The sequence below is a fragment of the Xyrauchen texanus genome, chromosome 25 (assembly GCF_025860055.1).
Source record: "Xyrauchen texanus isolate HMW12.3.18 chromosome 25, RBS_HiC_50CHRs, whole genome shotgun sequence".
NCBI lineage: Eukaryota > Metazoa > Chordata > Actinopteri > Cypriniformes > Catostomidae > Xyrauchen > Xyrauchen texanus.
The window spans coordinates 4,028,043-4,039,469 of NC_068300.1; positions in this window are offsets into that span (position 1 = coordinate 4,028,043).

Here is an 11,427-nt window from a genome sequence, read left to right on the forward strand (position 1 = left end):
CTTGTGTCTTCAGTGCCCAAATGCTTAATACATGTTATTAGAAGAAATGGTGATGTGACACAGTGGTAAACACTTGACCATCCCAATTATTTTGGAGCGTGTTGCAATCATCTGATTTGCAATTACTTTACATTGAAATTTGTTTTAAAATTCACAGAGTAAATCATACAATGTGTAGTTGTAGAGTTTTCAATATAGCAAAGGGTGATTATAATTTACAAATGACTATTTATTTTCTTTTTTCTTTTTTTATTAGCATTTTTCATTCTGTCCCAACTTTTGAAATCATGGAAATTGTCAGGGATGCCTAAACTTTTGCATACGCCTGTATGACCTCACTGTCCTATACAGGAATGATGATTGAGCGTTTGAAGCAGCATGGGACTTCACACTGCTCCAGTGATCTATTGAAGATCAGTGTGAAGATGGGGGCCAGCTGGTTAGCACAAGATTTAAGACAAGCAGGTGAAACGACTGTGCCCTGTGCTTTTTAATATGGAATTAAAAAATAGGTAGGAAATGAGAGAGTAATTTGTGGCAAAAGAAGGGATGACACAGTAAGATCTCGACTCTGTATCGGACACACTGCATTGAACCAGTCACTATTTAAGATAGGACAGCATAATAAAGGACTGTGCAATAATTGTGGATTACCGAAAATAGGTTAGTCAGAGCCGTAGCCTAGAGGGCTGCGCTCATTACATGTGGTGCTGATGCACCCCAGTTTAAGTCCCGGTTTGTGAGGTCCTTTCCCACTCTTCTCCCTCTCATTTTCTATCACCTCTCAACTTTCTCTATCACAGTGAAAAGCCAAAACCCATAAAAAAGAATGCATAGATTTCAGATAGGTGTTTTTCCCCCATTGCTTACCATATTTTTATTTCCTTCTTCATCAATGCCTCACACTTCATAATAGTTGGTGGCTGAAATGCACGTAAGCTGGTTTGCCAACTGCTAATAAATCCAAAGAAGAAGCCCTGTACAGGCTTATATCAGGTATGACCAGTAATCACCAGGATTTAATCTACAAAATACTATAATTACACTCAAGGATAAGGAAACAAGGCACTGAGATCATCCCGCTCATACAGGCATTATGGGTAATGAAAGAGTGCACAAACTAGCCAAACAAGCTGTTAAAAAAGAAAATATAGACACAAATATTAGTCCCAAAATCAGAAGCAACGAGCATTAAAGAGGGGCAGCAGCAGTGGGATCAGGACTGTGGCAGCGGGGGCGTGGTCAAGCGCCCGTCCGGGAGAGAAAAGCGGTAAGGGCGCTCACACCTGAGCTAAAATGATGACTAACACCTGTCTCTAATTTCAGTAACATGAGGAGAGCGGCATAAAAGGGCAGCAGTGACGGAGCATGGGAGCGACAACCCGTCCAAGAAAAAACCCAGAACCAGAGAGTGTAATAGAAAAATAAAAGCTTACCCCTTAAGCAGAGACTTGTTTCCGTCCCTTCCTTTGGGCGCGTGTCACATTGGTGCAGAAATCCGGGACATTTTTTTTTTTGGTTATGGAACAAGGTCGCCCCATAGAGTCCTCCCAGCTGGCGGAAATCCTCCAGTCCCTCGCCACTCTCCATCAAGGCCACCAACAATCCCTGCTTGAGCTCCGCCAGGATCAAGATCGGCGGTTCTTCGAGATCATGCGGGCTCAGGCAGAGGACCGACTTGCTATCCGGAGCCTCCTCAGCCAGGAGGCTGGGTCGGCCCCAGCCGCGACCCCGGACATTCGCGCTACGCTGCCCCGCCCACGTTACAGAAGATGGGGGTAGCAGATGATCCTGAGGCCTTCCTCGACCTGTTTGAGAAGGCGGCTGACATCTGGGGCTGGCTGCCCGAACAGTGGGCAGCCCGTCTAATTCCTCTCCTGTCCGGGAAGCACAACTTCGCGGCACAACAACTGCCGGCGACTAACCTCCTGGCTTACTCTGACCTAAAGAGGGCCATTCTGCAACGGGTTGGTCGGAGCCCGGAGGAGAATCGCCAGCTCTTCCGGAGCATGAAGCTTGAGAAGTCCGACCGCCCGTTTGCATTTGCTCAACGGCTCCGGGACGCCTGTCGGCGGTGGCTGCTCGCGGGGGACCGCGACGTCGAGGGAGTCATCGATCAGGTGGTACTGGAGCAATTCGCACAACGACTGCCCAGGAGAACGGCGGAATGGGTCCAGTGCCACCGCCCGGCGTCGCTGGAGGCAGCTGTCCAGCTCGCGGAGGACCACTTGGCGGCGATACCGAGGGCGGATGAGCCCTCCCCCTCTCTCTCTCTCTCCCCTTCCCCTGTGTCTTCCCCTGCCTCTCCCCCCCTGCTCCCTCTCGCTCTGCTCTCTCCCCAGGGCCTGTTCCTGCCCCCCGCAGGCATGGAGGATACACCAGGCCAGCTTCCCGGCCGTGGGAGAACCCACCTAACCCTTCTCCGTCCTTCAGCCGCTCTCCTCCTCAGGTGGTAGCGCCCGCCAGCACGGGTGCGGCCGTGGCGCCTGGGCCGGTCTGCTGGAAGTCGCGGAGACCCGGACCACTTCGGGATCAGTGTCCGCTGATGGAGGTGGGGGCGGTGGTGCGGGTCTCCGATGTCCGCAGGCTGCCCCGGTCGGGCTGGTGCGTACCGGGTCCCGGTAAGGATCCAGGGGGTACATACCAAGCATTGATGGATACCGGCTGTAATCAGACCACCATCCACCAACGCTTGGTTCGACCCGGGCTTTGGGCACAGCTAAGCGGGTGAGGGTGAGGTGTGTGCATGGGGATATTCACAAGTACCCCTTGGTGACTTTAGCGATCAAATTCGGGGAGCACAACATAGTGTGGAGGCAGCGGTTAGTTCCGCCTCACCCATCCGCTAATCTTGGGTACTGATTGGCCGAATTTTAGAAGTGTATTAGAGGGAGTTTGTGCGGATGGGTCCTGCATGAAAGTGAAGAGGTGTGTGATGTCGCGATGCTTTGGCGGGGAGGCGGGCCGGGGCCGTCCTCGGCTGCTCCAGTGGCGAGGGAAGGGGCGAGGGGTCACCCCTCCTCTCAGGGAGTTCCCTGAGGGGACTTTCCCTTGGAGCTGTCGCGGGATGAAACCCTTAAGCACGCTTTTGACCAAGTGAGAGTAATCGATGGTCAACAACTCCGGCCGGGTATCGCCATCTCATATCCGTATTTTTCAGTTATTAAAGATCGGTTGTACAGAGTGACGCAGGACGCTCAAACAAAGGAGGAGCTGACACAATTGTTGATTCCACGGAGCCGCCGGGAAATGGTTTTCCAGGCGGCTCACTATAATCCTATGGCCGGTCACCTAGGGGAACGGAAAACACTTTTTCATCTAATAGCCCGTTTCTATTGGCCGGGCATTGGCGGCGACGTCCGTGAATGTCAGCTGGTAAACCCACCGGCCACCCCAAAAGCGCCTTTGCGCCCCCTTCCATTGATCGAGGTTCCCTTCGAGAGAATTGGAATGGACCTCGTCGGGCCATTACAACGTACGTCACGCGGACATCGCTTTGTGTTAGTCCTGGTGGATTACGCAACGCGGTATCCGGAAGCAGTGCCTCTGAGCAACATCTCAGCACGTAGTGTTGCCGGGGCACTCTTCAAGATAATCTCCCGGGTGGGGGTTCGAAAGAAATCCTCACCGACCAAGGCACTACTTTTATGTCACGAACACTTCGCGAACTTTACGAACTATTGGGCATTAAGTCGATTCGCACTAGCGTGTACCATCCGCAGACGGATGGACTGGTGGAACGATTTAATAAAACACTCAAAAATATGATTCAGTAAATTGCGTACGCGAAGACGCTAGGAATTGGGATAAGTGGCTGGACCCCTGTTATTCGCGAGTACGAGAGGTTCCGCAAGCCTCCACGGGATTTTCCCCGTTTGAGCTGCTGTACGGGCGACGCCCACGCGGGTCCTCGACGTCATCCGTGAAGCTTGGGAGGAGGGACCTTCTAATGCTAAAAATGAAATTCAATACGTTCTTGATCTTCGAGCAAAACTCCACACACTGGGGCAATTAACACAGGAGAATTTGCTCCGGGCTCAAGAACGCCAGCGCCGGCTGTATGACAGGGATGCTCAGCTACGAGAATTTGCACCGGAGATAAAGTACTTGTACTACTCCCAACATCGAGCTCGAAATTACTCGCCAAGTGGCAAGGACCCTTTGTGGTCACACGACGAGTTGGGGATCTCGATTATGAGGTTAAACGTACCGATAGAGGGGCGCGTCAAATATATCACCTCAACCTCCTGAAATTGTGGAGGGAAGAGGCAGCCTCTGTGACGTTGGCAACGGTAGTTCCGAGAGGGCGGAGCTCGGTCCGGAGGTAAACAAAGCCCGCAATCCTAACGCCCCGGTTCCTTGTGGAGACCACCTCTCCCCACGCCAACTCACAGAGGTTTCCGAACTACAAAAGGAGTTTGCAGACGTGTTCTCTCCCCTACCGGGCCGCACAGACATCATACAACACCACATCGAGACCGAGCCAGGCATAGTGGTACATTGCCGCCCCTATCGCTTGCCCGAACACAAAAAGAAAATAGTTCGGGAAGAATTGGACGCGATGCTTGACATGGGATTAATAGAAGAATCTCACAGCGATTGGTCCAGCCCGGTCGTCCTTGTTCCCAAGAGCGACGGGTCTGTATGTTTCTGTGTGGATTATAGAAAAGTCAACGCGGTGTCTAAATTTGACGCATACCCAATGCCCCGTGTTGATGAACTGCTCGATCGGTTAGGTACTGCTCGGTTTTATTCGACCTTGGATCTAACGATGGGATATTGGCAGATCCCCTTGACACCAATATCCAGTGAAAAAACGGCCTTCACCACGCCGTTCGGATTACACCAATTCGTGACGCTTCCTTTCGGTTTGTTCGGGGCACCAGCCACGTTTCAGCGCCTCATGGATAGGATCCTCAGACCGCATACTGCTTACGCCGCTGCCTATCTAGATGATATCATCATTTATAGCAATGATTGGCAGCGGCACTTACAACATTTGAGGGCCGTCCTGAGATCGCTGCGGCGGCGGGGCTCACGGCAAACCCGAAAAAGTCGCGCGGTTGGGCGTGTGGAGGTACGGTATCTGGGGTTCCACTTGGGTCATGGCCAGGTGCGTCCCCAAATTGACAAGACCACGGCGATTGCGACTTGCCCTAGACCCAAGACCAAAAAGGGGGTGAGGCAGTTCCTGGGGCTGGCTGGCTATTACAGACGGTTTGTACCTAATTATTCGGATGTCACCAGCCCGCTGACTGACCTTACTAAAAGGGGGCTCCAGATCCGGTCCAATGGTCGGAGCAGTGCCAAAAGCGTTTACACAGATTAAAGCTGCACTTTGTGGGGGCCGCTTTTGCATGCACCTGACTTCTCTCTCCCTTTTGTTTTGCAGACGGACGCTTCAGACAGAGGGTTGGGGGCGTACTCTGCAGGTGGTGGAGGGAGAGGAGCCCGGTGCTGTACATTAGCCGGAAGCTCTCCTTGAGGGAGACTAAGTACAGCACCGTAGAGAAGGAATGTCTGGCCATCAAGTGGGCGGTCCTCACCCTCCGATACTACCTGCTGGGGCGGGCCTTCACCCTCTGCTCGGATCATGCCCCACTGCAGTGGCTCCACCGCATGAAAGATACTAACGCCCGGATCACCCGTTGGTATCTGGCCCTCCAGCCTTTTAAGTTCAAGGTGGTCCACAGACCGGGGTGCAGATGGCTGCCGCTGACTTCCTCTCCAGAAATGGGGGGGAGTGGTAGGCAGGCCGGATGACGCCCCGGCCTGAGTCGGGCGGTGGGGGTATGTGGCAGCGGGGGCGTGGTCAAGCGCCCGTCTGGGAGAGAAAAGCGGTAAGGGCGCTCACACCTGAGCTAAAATGATGACTAACACCTGTCTCTAATTTCAGTAACATGAGGAGAGCGGCATAAAAGGGCAGCAGTGACGGAGCATGGGAGCGACAACCCGTCCAAGAAAAAACCCAGAACCAGAGAGTGTAATAGAAAAATAAAAGCTTACCCCTTAAGCAGAGACTTGTTTCCGTCCCTTCCTTTGGGCGCGTGTCACAAGGACATAAGAGGAAGACATTTATATTCCATTCAAAATAGAGTTGATATTGTGAAAAGGAGGGGAGAAAACAGAAAAGAGGAAACAATCAAGACTAGGTTAAGAATAGGACACAGTAATCTGAATAGTACTCTTCACATTATAGGAAAATATCCAACCGGCTTTTGTGATGATCTCAGGAATCAGAAAATGTAGAGCATGTGCTTGTCAATTGCAGGACATATGAAGCAGAAAGAAATGGCATGATGGAAGAAATGGAAAGATTTGGAATATCAGGAACAGGAGTAAAGAGTATTCTGGAGTATTGTGGTGGGAATGGACAAGGTAGAAGATGCTTGATCACCTTCCTAATAAGAACAGGATCAATGGGTAGAATATGACATACTGGACAATTCACCCTTCGCTGACAGTTTGATTGACAGGCGATCTGACCAATCATAATACTGATTATTGTGTAGCACAATCCTTGTTTTAACCAGAGAAATGTATTGTTAAAAGCCTAACATTACTAGGATAGCTACCAGTTAGCCAAACATTAGCAAGCCTAAAGCAGTTTTGCCTGACATTTCTGCCCTCTGTCCTGTACTGTATGAATTTCCTTTTAAGATACTTAAGACGTAATTTATGATGACTAAGTCCATTCCTCTGTCATTAAACTCCATAACAGCAATGCAATATTTTTATTTTACACATATGACATTACAAATGACAATCACAATAGTTGTCATATACCCTTCTAAGCTTATTATTTTGGAAATATGAAATGTAAATATCATATTTACAGAGTGTGATCTACAAGGCGTTTCCATGGATATTACAGGACAGATGGAAACAGAATCATTAATGAAGGATACCACTACAGAAGAGAGCACCTTGGCACTGAAATGGGTGTCATGTTTTTTGTTACAGTGATCCCTCTAACTCCACATGGCTAGTAGGAAATACTCAAAAAAGAGCCAGTCTAGTTCATTTCTGCATCAAAGTGAATGCACTCCAGATGGTAGTCATTGTCACACTTCACAAAAAAGACACACAATAGCATCCCGGTTATCCCCATCTGTCCTATAATTGGTAATAGTACTCCCGATTACATTTGAGACTGTAGGTGACACCACTGTGCTTCTGGAGGTATTGACAACCCGTGTAGTGGTATTGGTCTGGGCACTTTATTTCTAGAAGTCCATAGCTATTGTCGTAGCCGCTCTGAAGGACTTTCCTGTCGGGAGATGTACCTAAATGGCTTGGCGTTGGGATTGATGACAAAGCCACACCTGTAGACTCTGTGTATTGGGCTGCAGCAACTGGCTCAAGCTCCAGGCCTCTCTTCATTGCTTTGGTTTGCAGTGTCTTCTTCCTCGGCATGCTGGTGGCAAGCTGCTCATGGTCTGCTTTCCTGGAGTATACTCTCTGTCAAATTGGAATAGATCTTGAACAAGTTGAAATAGAAGAAAATGCTAGATGGAAACTTAAATCTGCTGATTGGGATAAGTTCCAAGAAATAAGTGAGTCAAGAATGTTAGCAATAGACATTTCAGTAGAAGATGTTGATGAATTGAATAAGTGTATAAGTGATGTTATTTACAAAACAGTGACTGAAGTAATTGGGTGAAGTAGAGGGAAAAGGAGAAAGAAGGCTGTACCGTGGAGGACAGAGGAGTGCAATGAAGTTATCAACAACAAATAAATGAATAGAGCGCTTAAGAACGTGAGGAAATCTTTTTCATTTGCTGATTTTATTGAATATAAAAGAGCGCAAGCAATTGTGCGGAGGGGGGAGCCAGGTCGTGATTCCACAAACCCAGCCCCTTATCAGGCTAATCAAGCCTCTGAGAGGGATAAAGGCCGACTGCGGACGGTGTTGCGACAGAAAGAGAGAGAGAGAGCGTTTACAGGCAGCTGTCCGTCATATATGTGTGTTTGTGTCTTTTGGTTCAGTTTTATATTAAAACTATTATTTATATCATCAAGCCAGTTCTCACCTCCTCTCCGGATTTTGGCACCAGTGTAAAGGGATTAATGGAAAGGAGGAGGCGAGAACTGTCTTGACGATATAAATAATTGTTCCTCCGCCCTGTCGCACAGACATTAATGAAATGTAGGGAATGATAACAAAGATGGGAGGGATCCAACCCCAGTAGAGAGATACCTGCTCTAATTAGTGAAGGAAAACCAGTTCAATATAATTTACATTTATGTATTTGGCAGACGTTTTTATCCAAAGCGACTTACAGTGCACTTATTACAGGGACAATCCCCCCCGGAGCAACCTGGATTAAGTGCCTTAATCAAGGACACAATGGTGGTGGCCATGGGGATCCCACTACACCACCACCACTACTAGATTAAGGATTTTTTTAATTGATAGAACCATTCAAGTAAAGGTGCACACATAATACTCAAGGATATATGCAATCGAAAAATGGTTCCCCCCCAAGGTGGTGTTTGCAGCCCTATATTGTTCAACATTATGATAAATGATATTTGTAATAGTGTTGGGCCTGGGATTGGAAAATTGTTATATGCAGATGATGGTGCTTTATGGAAGAGGGGTAGAAATGTAGCGTATGTAGAAGAAAGCATGCAGAATGCTGTTAAAGAAGTAGAAATGTGGGCCAATAATTGGGGATTTTGATTATCAGTGGAAAAAAACGAAAGTAATGTGTTTTTCAAAAAGGAGGAAAACCCCATCTATCAAATTAAAGTTATATGATCAAGAACTGAAACAAGAGTCTGTTATCGGATTTATAGGTATTTGGATGGATTCAAAAATAACATATGCAACACGCATCCAAAAGATAATAGATGCGAGAGAGGAATGAGTATTTTGAGGTGTTTGGCAAGTATAGATTGGGGTGCTGACCGGCTGTCTCTGAAAGAATATACTGTGCACTCATAAGGTCTCCAGTAGATTATGGGAGTAAGATTTATGGAACAGCCTCAGCATCTCTGCATGATAAAGTAAATGTAATACAAAATCAAGCATTAAGAATATGCTGTGGAGCATTTAAAACATCACCTGTGTCAGCTCTACAGGTTGAAATGGCAACTGAGTTTTGTAGGATAAACTGACATTGGTATATTGGGCATCTGTAAAAGGGCATTCAGAAGTACATCCAGTTAAAAGAGTATTTGAAAATTGCTGGGAACATGAATATGTAAATCTGAATAACTTTGGATGGAAAGCAAATAAAGACGCTCATCAAATTGGAATTGGAGATTTACACCTTGTCCGCCGGATTTTCAAGGGACAGCGAGAGCTCATCTGGGCGAGGGCCCCTATCTCGGTGCGAACCCATTCCAGGGCGCCATACCCTTCACAAAGAAAAGAGAACTCTTCCCGGGGCTCCTGCCAGCTTCTCCAGGTTCGGTCGCGTTACCGCACTGGACTGTGCTGTTTGCCCTACTGTAGTGTCGCCAGCAACACCCACATGGCTATTCCCAATGCCTGTAGTTGACCTTCAACTTCTAGTGAGTATACATGATAAAAATAGACAAGAACCTAAAGAAACAATAGTACATAAATGTTTGGATCAGAAATATGCATCAGTGTTTCAGCTATATACAGATGGGTCTAAAGACCCTGAAACAGGACATACAGCATCAGCAGTGTACGTACCAAGGTTCAGGTACAAAATAGCAACAAGAACATCGAATCAAGTATCAGTATATACAACAGAAATGCTTGCAATTGCTCTTCAGTGGGTGGAAAATGTAAAAATACCCGAAGTGATCTGTGGCAGGGCGGAGGGCAGAGGGCATGGCCGGGTCGTGATCCTACACACCCGGTCCCGTATTAGGCTAATCAAGCCTTTGAGAGGGATAAGGGTTGACTGCAGAGGATCGTGCAGGAGAGAGAGATCCTTTACGGACACGTCCGGCATGTGTGTGTTTGTCTTTTAAGTTTATCATTAAAACTATTATTTATATTGTCAAGCCGGTTCTCGCCTCCTCCTTTCCATTGATCTCTTTACACTGGGAAGGAGGAGGGATACGCCGTAGTAGAGTTCTAGCCACTACCGTCCACCCCAATGGAGCTGCCGCGGCCATCTGCCGGAGGACGAGGAGCCCAGCCGCCTGGAAGAGGATGATGGCCGCCGACCGCGAGGGAAGAAGGAGCTCCTAACCGACCGCCTGGAGCGGGAGAACCGCTGCCAGGGGCGGGGTAGACCCCTTCTGTTCCCCCGAGAACGCGGCAGGGCGTTCCGTCCGCCAGGGGCTGGAGGTCTGCCTCTGATCTGCCTGGAGAGGCTTGGTTGTCGTCCGATAGAGGGTTGAGGAGTGGCCGAGGAACAAGCTGCGGCGTATCGGAGAACTGTTTATTTTTTTTTCATCTGTCTCTCTCACTGCCACTCTGCGTTGTCCTTTTCCCTCTCTTTTAAATTTTACAGTGTTTTTTGGGGGGGTACTACACTGTTACAGGAAGTACCCCCCCAGTTTAATTATTCATGATCGTGATCTTACACACCCGGTCCCGTATTAGGCTAATCAAGCCTTCGAGAGGGATAAGGGTCGACTGCAGAGGATCGTGCGGGAGAGAGAGATCGTTTATGGACATGTCCGTCATATGTGTGTGTTTGCCTTTTAAGTTTATCATTAAAACTATTATTTATATTGTCAAGCCGGTTCTCGCCTCCTCCTTTCCATCGACTCCCTTTACATGGCCATATGTTCCGACTCTTTTGCAGCATTATTAAGTCTAAAGAATGGGAAATCATCAACTAGGCAAGACACTTTATCAGATATTTTACAAAGTTCGTTCAGAATACATCAAACAAGAACCCGGGTACCCTCTCATATTGGGGTAGAAGGAAATTAAGTGGTGGATCAAGTAGCAAAACAAGCATTAAAACACTCAGACATGGAGTTGAATGTTCCAGTGAGTAAATTGGAACATTAAATGGTTAATTAAAGGAGCTGTAATGGATATGTGGCAAAGAAAATGGGACAGTGAAAATAAAGGACGACATCTGTATAATATTCAGAGAATATTTGCGAGTGAGTGGAGAAGTTTTGGGAATAGAAGGGAAGACTGCATGATATCACGTCTCAGGATTGGGCATTCTGCTATTATCCAGTCAATACATGTGATTTGAAAACATGAATCTGGATGTTGCGTCAGATGTGATCTTTCTGAAACAGTCGAGCATGATTTAATAAAGTGTAAAGTTATGACAATGAAAGACTACAATTTATAGAAGCACTTAGAGATATAGGGGTTAATCAGCTTTCACTGCAGAATTTGTTAAACACAGATACAACTGTAAGACTGTTCAACATTTTATTTAAGTATCTCAAAGACACAGAGTTAATGGACAGGATTTAAGATGTACATGCAGTTTTTTGTTTCCTTTATATATTATATTGTATTATATA